Here is a 9947-nt window from a genome sequence, read left to right on the forward strand (position 1 = left end):
CCAAGAAAAAGAAAATTTATGTCTACACAAAAACTTGCACATAGAAATTTATAACAATTTTATTTATAAATTACCAAAACTTGGAAACAACCGAAATGTTTTAGGTGAATGGATAAAATAATCTGTATCACATCCAGACAATGGATATTAGTCAATGCTAAAAGCTGATTATATTCCTTTACTGATTTGAACACTTTGATGGATGCCTATATTCACTAATTAAAAATCTAAAAATTCTCAAAATACGACAAGGCCCATATTAATTAACGGCTATTTAACTTTCTAGCTTTAATTTCTAACACTCTTGATCTATATTATCATGTTGGCTACACACTGAATTTTTAATACCTAAAGTACACCAAAATATATTTCCCATAGGTCTTTTCGTGTTATGTTCTTTTGAGTGATTGAAATGCTGTTTGCACAACCTTTCAACTGCCTAATTCCTGCTCATTCTTCACATCTAGGTATAAAACTAATTTATTTAGAAGATTTTTCCTTTGCTGGACATAAAGAAAAAATTGGGTTTCTATTATAATGTTTTCATTATACTTGGTATTTTCCTTCATGCCATGTACATTAAAATTTGTTTAAAATTTGTCTCAGCTAATTATAATATCTATAAATTCAAGGAATCTATCTATCTTGTCAATAGCACAATATCTAGCACATACTAGGTTCTCAAGTAATATTAAATTATATGATTGAATGCTAGGTTAATTGATATATACAGGAGGAAAGGGGGAAATAGTCAGCTATATGGTATCTCTGAATACCTAACTCTCTTCTTCTAATCCAGACAAGAATCAAATTAACTGACTGATGGCTGTTGAGAAATCTTCCTTTTTTTGTTTTTCTTTTGCCCAAATGAAGAGCAGAAAGATTTCAAATAGGTTTTTAAAATACATGGATAAAGAATTATTTAAAAAAAATTATCAGTAGAAATAGAGTTGTAATCCAAACACAAAGAAAAATTTTCGTCTAAAATAGCATCCTACTTATAATCCATTTTTCATCTTTTCTCCAACTTTTTGTAAAATGAAAACGCTGAAAAAGTGAAATTCATGTTCATACTAAAAAACAAGTCGGTCATCAGTATACATATAGTATCTTTATTGACTTCTTTAATTACAAACTTATTGATATAACTATGAAAAACATATCTGACAGATGGCTTGTTTTCCTATTTAAAACAGAGTAAATTATGCTTGGAAGAATTAAAATTGGTGCCAACTTAAAAATTGATTAGCTTTCTCTAATCTGCATATATTATTTCTCAAGATGAACAAAGGATTTTCTGTCTCAGTATGTTCAATAACATGCAGTTTGGTATTTCAATTCCCCTAATTTACCTTTTTGGTAAATATATGTATACAGACACACACACACACACACACACACACACACACATTTGGGGACACATTCCATTTAGGGAGCTAGAAATCTCCAAAATAAAATGTTGCAGAAAAAATATTTCTAAAAGTGCAATTAGGTACACTATAATTTCAGTATTCAATAGCCACACTATATGAAATCCTCATAGGCTTATACATGAGCAATGAACTATAAATATCAATGTACATCAGCTTAAGAATTTACACAGGAATTCCACAAATATTCTAATGTAAGGGATTCTCAGAATTCCATATATAAAACACCTTGATTCAAATTATATGAGCACTTCATTGCAAAAGCAACAGAATGGTATAATGTGACAAATGCGTTTTATTTTCAATTTCTGTATTTTGGGATAAATTTGTATTCAGTAAATATTGAAGTAGTTCATAAGCCAATAAAGTTTTATGGGAACACAGCATGCTCATACATTTAGGTATTATCTATAACAAGTTTAGCTTCACTGGCAGAGCTGAGTAGTGGTGATAGAGACCTTTATGCCCCACAAAGCCTAAAATATCTATCTGACTCTTAACAGAAAAAAATTTGCTAATCCTGAAATCAGTCATTGTGCTTATCTTTTCCTTGAATAGGGGAACACTAGACTTAACTGTTTTATGTTTGTTGGGATTACCAACAAACTTTACACCAATAGTCACGGAGTCCAAGGTACAAACTTTATTCAAATAATCACTGAGGCCAAGGAGAAGCTACATATCCAGATTTTGAAGAAACAAAACTAGATAATTCCTTCCTTATTCCAGTATATGTAAGTGGAGCACCCAGGTAATAAGTAGATTATGTAATGTAACTTTCCAATTCTGGTTTCCTATAGAAAGCTGAAGGCTCAGAGGTAATTTTACCAGTTGAACAATATCAGTCCTGTGCTGGCAGTGATTTCATAAATACAACTCCCCTAAAATATTTATGGGCTTCTATGTATCAGATTATATTTTACCCATGCTTCAAAATTCATAAGAATAATAGTTTTTGATAAATGCCTCCCACTGGCAGGCTACCCACTGGCTCAGGCTCTTTAAGGCTAATGACTTTGAGTTCCCTAAAAGCACATTTGTCGAGGTAAAAATTTCTACTAGGTACCACCTTAAGTCTTTGAGATGTCTAACAAAGGATCTCATAACCATATTATTTATTTGATCTTTAGCTTGATAATATGTGTTGCTTTTAGAATCTTTGGCTCATTAAATATGAGAAATAGCTTTATTTTTAAACCTAGAAAGTCCTGATATCTCCCAATGCTCATAATTTTAATTTCAAAATGCACAGTTATTTTTTACTTATATGTTTATTCATAAATAGCTACAATAAATAAATATATATTTTCAGTATTTTACTTTCAATATTTTCCTTATGCAACTCTCCCCAAATCCAAAACCTCTTTAAGGAATATTAAAGAAAAAAAAGTCAAGTTACCTGAAGCAATATTTTTACCAAATGATTACAAAAACATAACACAAGTGGCCACTTTTCAGACCACTTTAGAATTTCCCTTGCCATTGTTTCCAGGCTTTTTTAGAATTTCCTCATTTTTCCAGTCTCTACTAACAATTATTTTCTCCTATCATAGCCCTAAAATCAATGCCACATATTTTAGGAGTCTGTTATGACCCCACTCCACTACTGAAACCAATTTCTGCATCAGGTAATTGCTGCCACTATAATGGTGTACAACAGATCACCCCAACAATTAATGACGTAGACCAATGAGCACTTATTTATCTTATGAGAATCAGGTCAGCATATAGGCTGGGTGACTCTTCTGGCTTTAAATGGACTCACATTTCTGGATTTTAGTAAACTGTCAACTGGGATAGCAGAGACTACAGGGCCACCTGTGTCTCATCTTGCATCCTAACTCATTCCAGTGATCATAATGGTGACGAGGACAAGAACGATAGTGGAAACAAATACTTTTTAATTTTTCTAATGTTTATTTATTTTTTGAGAGAGAGAGACAGAGCGCGAGCAGGGGAGGGGCAGAGAGAGAGGGAGACACAGAATCTAAAGCAGGCTCCAGGGTCCAAGCTGTCAGCACAGAGCCCAATGGGGCTCGAACTCACAAACCGTGAGATCATGACCTGAGTCAAAGGCAGACGCTCAACCAACTGAGCCACCCAGGTGCCCTGAAACACATGCTTTTTAAAGACTATACATAGATCACATCTGCTAACATCCCTTTTGTCAAAGCAAATCACTTGGCTGAACTCAGAATCAAAAGAGTAGGAAATGCACTTTACCTCATTGGTGAAAAGAATTGCAAAATCACATGACAGAGGGTGTAGCTGATGGGAGGAATAAATAATTGGTCCATTAATTCCATGCACACAACAGTCACAGGCCTCAATGGAAACTACAACCTTTCCTACCCAGGAAGTCATTTGGCCCTTTTATAATTACCACATACATACTCTGTCTGACAGCAGATAGTTCAAGCAGAGAATCAGCCATACATGCTTAGTTTTTTCTCCTACAATCCTGTGGCCTGAAACCTTTACACAAATAGACACTGAGTACCAGGGTAGAAAAACCAGGAACGTTAATCTGATAAACAAAAATTAAAGTACATGCTCTTCTATTTGAATTTAATCTTTGCTTTTCTTTTGATAGCTGTAGGACTTTGAATATCCCAGCCATTCTTCTCATTTTATGTTGCTCTAAAAGGCACTGTATTTGTTTCCTCTCTATATTTTTCCTGCTCCCTTATTTATAAACTTTAAAACTGAGACATGTATTTTTATCTTAGGCATTCTATGATTTAGTAAAGTGAAGGGCCTGTAAAGTTTTATGTAATAAATGAATTAACTCCCATTTTTATATAAAGGGATATATTTGAAGTTTAAATATATCTCTATAACAATGGTTAAACCCCAAGAAAGAAAGAACACACAAAAAAATCACTGGTTGGTTTGAGATGGGTTCATTTAGCCTGTGTTCCCCAGAAAGCAAGGTCATAGACATGGACGTTATATGCACGTTATATATATGGACGTTATATGCACGTTAGATAATGCAGTCTCATAATTGAAAGATAAGAAAAAGCAAGAAAGGAAAAAGAGTTCATGAAAAGATGTATTAACAAACTGTCTCCTGTCACTAAGGTGACTGATTATTTTATCTATGGGACCATGCTCCTGAGGAACCATATAAATTGTGGGTTACAACTGTCTCTAAGGTATTGAAATGGAGAAGAATTTAACCACTACGTCCTAAAAGCACACTGGACAAAGTTCAGCTCTTAAGGTCTTCACTTTCCTACCTTTCAAGGTTGTGCATGTTTGGACTACACATGTGTGGAATGCGCTTCTGTGGTTAAGGACACAGAGCATTGTGGCCAGTGTTATCAGTGCAGCCCTCAGCCTGCAAGTGAGAGTTGTACGGGGAGCCAGGAGTGCAGATGAGAGCGATCAGTACTCCACTCAAGGTGAAGCAAGAGGCATGTAGAGCTTAAATGATCAGCAGTAGGCCTAAGAGACATTTCTACATCAGGTTAATAAAAACCAAGTAAAAGAGGACTGACACCTAATGAGCTAACACTCTTTCATTTGTGACTTTTTAAATTCAACACACATCCATTAGCCATCCACATTGTGCCAGACAGGATACTAGACACCAGGTAGATATGTTGAAGAGAGGTGTATTAAGGGTTTTAAATTTAACTTGAGGGAGGAACTGTGTTTCAGGATGAGGAATAAGAGTGGTAGTAAAATATAATATTCTAGAAACTGGAGACACCCCAAAATCTCAGAAAGGTAGAATTAAAAGAAATGCCAGTGATCCAACCAGAAGTACCAAATAATGTGTAGAATTTGTATGTGCAGGTGTCAAAACAAAATGTCAAAGGAATTAAATCAAACAATATTTCATCTATTCACAGTAAAACTTCTGGCAATAAAACAACAGTCATGAATTCTAAATAAGAACCAATATATAAGGCAAAACATTGGGGTTGTTATATTAAACCGATATATCACACACTGAAAACTATTGTATAAGAGGTATTATATCAAATAGTTTATTTTTTTTATTTACTTCTGGTAGGCCTGGCTTATAACCAACTTTGATAACTGCATTTATGTAGCTTTAATTTAGAGAAGAAAGTATTTAACCATCTCTATATTTAGATAAAGGGAAAACAAAACAAGTTATGTTCTATGTGTACAAATGGAAAAAGCATCAAGCCTTCAAATACTTTCTCTGCAGGATGCCAATGTTAAATAGCAGAGGGACCAAAATAGATTTGGCATACAGAGGACACAAAATTCATCTAAATCATTCAGCTGATAGAGTCTGAAGATAAAACTGAAGTGGTAAAAATCAGCCTATAAATTGTACCCTTAGAATGAGAGGAAACTAGATGTGGTCCTATTAGTTTCAAAGAATTTCTTATATTCTTGAATATACTGTGTGTGTTGTAGTAAGACTCTTAGGTGTTTCTTCCAGCTTATCACATATAAAATATTTCTGTAGACCTACATATAAATTAAACAAACATGCTTGTATGCATGAAGACTCATGTGTATGATTCCTTGTATCCCTCTATTTTTTTGTTTCGTTAAACATCTTGGTAAGGGAATGAGGACAATACAAACAATGCTTCTGCAAGAAGAGTAAGGTGTTTTTTTTTCTTCTATATGTCTCTCCATGGTCAAATTGAAACCCTTCCTTTATATGAAATGCATACAGTGTTCTCAGTTCAATTTCAGTAAATGAGATTCTATCATGTGGGTACCACACACTACTTTAGTATAGTTTCATTTGACAGATGGTCACTGTTCAGGAACACATTTTTCCTAGTTCTGACACTACCCAGGAGTTGAATTTCCTCTTATATGCTAGATTTAGCATTGCTACAATTTTAAATACATATGGCCACATATACAGCACAGTGATGACCTCTGTTTTTATGACTCACTAGCATAGAATGACAAAATGATTAAACATATATTGACACCCTATGTGAATGTAAATATATTTTTATTTATATTACATAAAATGTATAATTTGTAGTACGATCTATTTCAGTTACCCAAAAATTGGTCGTTGCTCATGACGATTTAAATTGTCATGCAACATGCAGCAATAACTTGAAAACCTGTTTGATACTATGTCTTTAGAAAATAAATAAATCATATATATATCTGTATATATATATACACACACATATATATATACATATGGCTGATATATATATATATATATATATATATATATATATATATATATCACACATATATACATGGCTAATATGCAGTCACATAGAATTTCAAGGTTTGTAAATAAATACCATTTTTACTACTTAAATGAGATACTTAAATCATTAGTACCTCTTCTGCTACTATTAAGAAACTATATTTTCTATTTTTAATATATTGTTATCTTCCAATAAAACAACCTGTATATAACTGCAAAATCATTTTGTTTGCACAATACACCATAGCATTCCTTAATAGATTTGCTTTGCAATAGATGAAAGTATAAACCATGCCCTAAATCTCTTGTCAATACATTATTTTTTTCCTCTACTTTTCAATTATTATACAAAGGAAATCTTGTTATAATCTGCTCTTTGTTCTCCATGTAGTTAAGCATGGGTATTACCACTGGTTTCAGTATTGAGAACTTGAGAGCACAAAGGATTGTCAGTTCAAAGGGCTTTCAACTGGTACACAGAACAATCCACTGGTTAGAAGCTGAAGTGTTATATCATTAGCAAGACCTTCAAAACAAAGAGATATTTGGCTTTTTTTTTTAAAAGTGGAAGCAAGCCTCTTTTGTTGTATAATATTTAAATGGTTGAAAATATAGGATGAAGATGGCATATTATTATTAGAAATTAGCAGGGATGTCTCATGTCACTCTAGGGATATTTGGTAACAGTTATCTTTGTGTGTATATAAATCTTTCAAGTTATGTATCTGTGTATCCTTATTTTCTTTTGAGCTTTTTCTAGAAAAATAAAAAGAAAAATGAATAGGAATATCTTAAAGATGACCCCCTAGAATCCTTAAAGTATCCTATTTTGTGCAAATAATAACCAAAATCCAATGTGGAAAAAAAAAGACATTTCTTCATGTGGTATAACACCAGTAGTATTCTATCTTGACCCTGAAAAGTCAACTTATGTGAATTTCTTAAAGTAGACCACAAAAGTTAGTAAACTGTCCTTCGTGAATGAATATTTTGGGTTAACAATGGCCCAATGTTAAACAATATACTAAACATGTATTAAATATTCTCAGAGAGTGATTTTTTTCTGAGTAACACATATATATTTTTATAAAAATAAATTTTTTAATGTTTGTTTATTATTGAGAGAGAGACAGAGCACAAGCGGTGGAGGGGCAGAGTGAGAGAGAGAGACAGAATCTGAACCAGGCTCCATGCTCCAAGCTGTCAGCAAAGAGTCCAACACAGAGCTCGAACTCACGAACTGTGAGATTATGATCTGAGCCAAAGTTAGATGCTTAACTGACTGAGTCACCCAGGTGCCCCAACTAAATTAAACTTTTTAAAAAGTATACACTACTATGCAATGTTTGACTTCTTTTCCCACATTCATTGTTTAAAAAACAAGAATTTTGGGGGCACCTGAATGGTCAGTTGGTTGAGTGTCTGACTCTCGATTTTGGCTCAGGTCATGAACCCAGGATTGAGGGATCGAGTCTTGTGTGGGGCTCCACGCTGAGCATGGAGCCTACTTAGGACTCTCTCTCTCCCTCATACTCATCCCCCCTGCTCACATTATCTCTGAAAAAAATAAAAATATAAATAATAATTCCTTATTTTTGAGTTCTGAATACATTTATCAATTAAGATGCATATTTCACATAAAACACCCTCTATAGTCCTGTGTATAGTTGCCAAATCATTGCTGTGGGTTTACTGCTTCTTATTTAATCATATTAACTCAGGGCACTGTGCTCCAATGTTATGAACATAAACAATATTTACCTGTCATTACTATGATTCTCAGACCTTCTAAAGAGTTTATTTAAAAAAAAGAAGGGGGGAAATAAGAAATGAAATGGAATAAATATAGATACTAGAAGCTAAACAAGCATAAAATGTAAAGGAAATAGGCAAGATAGAGTTACAGACACTGGATTTACCCTCCCTCTTGAAAGAACTAAAAATCCAGACAAAATACATAAATAATATTTTTTAAGATACTGGACATCTGGCAACAAGGACAAGTTACTCAAAGAAGGGGGACAAATGAAGATCGTGCCCTATGATTGCCCTAGTTTACTACCAGGAGAGAATTTATTTGTACAGTAGCACAAAATAGGGAACCTAAACAAAGCTTAGCTGTTGTCCTGAGTTTAAGAGACAAAGCTGGAAGTTTGAAGAAGACAGAGAGAGAGATAACTTTGTGAGAGATTAAGTGAGATATATTCAAGAGAGAGATAGAGAAAGAGAGAGAGCATGAGCTCTGGGGATCTTCACACGATCTCTTTTGAACTTTCAATACTGACTAGAGGATATGTTTGAAGAAATGAACTGAGATTAGTGGAAGAACTACTCAGAGGATGAAACGGAGGACGGCTCCAAATCCTCAAAGAGATGGGAATATTTCCTGATCTCTCTCATGTATGGAAGTGAAACAAACTCAAAATGCATGAGATATGGTTATTCAGAAGGATTATTCTTCAGTAGTGGCAAAAATTAATCTAAGAGTAAGTGATGCTGTGATCCTAATAAATTCATATGAGTGATAAAACAATCCCAAGATGAGTAGAATCATTTAATTGAAACTCAAACTATAAATGTGAAAATACTGAATTAGTAGACAATGAAATCAGAGCAGTTATTATAACTCTATCCCATATGGTCAAGGAGCTAGATGGCTAGTTAATCATGTTGAGCAAAGACATGGTAGATATTAAAAGTATCAAGTTTTTATAGGAAAAAAAGACCCTGCAATGTCTAAGATTTTTAAAAAACACATTGGATAAGATTAAACACATTATCTGATATCTCTGATATCTCAGAGATAAAAAAGAATCATACTAAAAGACATAGGAAAACAAACTATTTAAATAATAAAGCCTAAAATACACACACATGCACACACACACATACACACACACAGATACACACACCCACAGAATATTACTATGCAGTGAGACACTTTAAGCATTCCCTTCAAAAAGAAGGTATGTTGGACAGAAAGTAAAACATATTTGAAGAAGTTAAGGATGACCAAAAATTTCCAAAATTTATTGAAAGATGTAAACCTCCAGTTACCTGGAGTTTCAAAAATGCTTAGAAAAAAATACATGAAAAAATACCAAGGCAGACAAAAATCAAATTACTTACAATAAATGATTAAAAAAATATTTTAGAAGGAACAAAGGAAAGGAGACATATATTCAGGAATTAAGAATAACAATAGACTTCTCCTCAAAAACAATTCAAATCTAAAGATTGTATTGAAAGGAAAAGAAAATAAAACAGGCAATTTAGAATTCTATGCCCAGCAAAAATCTCCCAATGACAAGATAAAGATGTATTTAGATATACAAAAGCTT

This window comes from Acinonyx jubatus, chromosome B1 (genome assembly GCF_027475565.1).
Source record: "Acinonyx jubatus isolate Ajub_Pintada_27869175 chromosome B1, VMU_Ajub_asm_v1.0, whole genome shotgun sequence".
NCBI lineage: Eukaryota > Metazoa > Chordata > Mammalia > Carnivora > Felidae > Acinonyx > Acinonyx jubatus.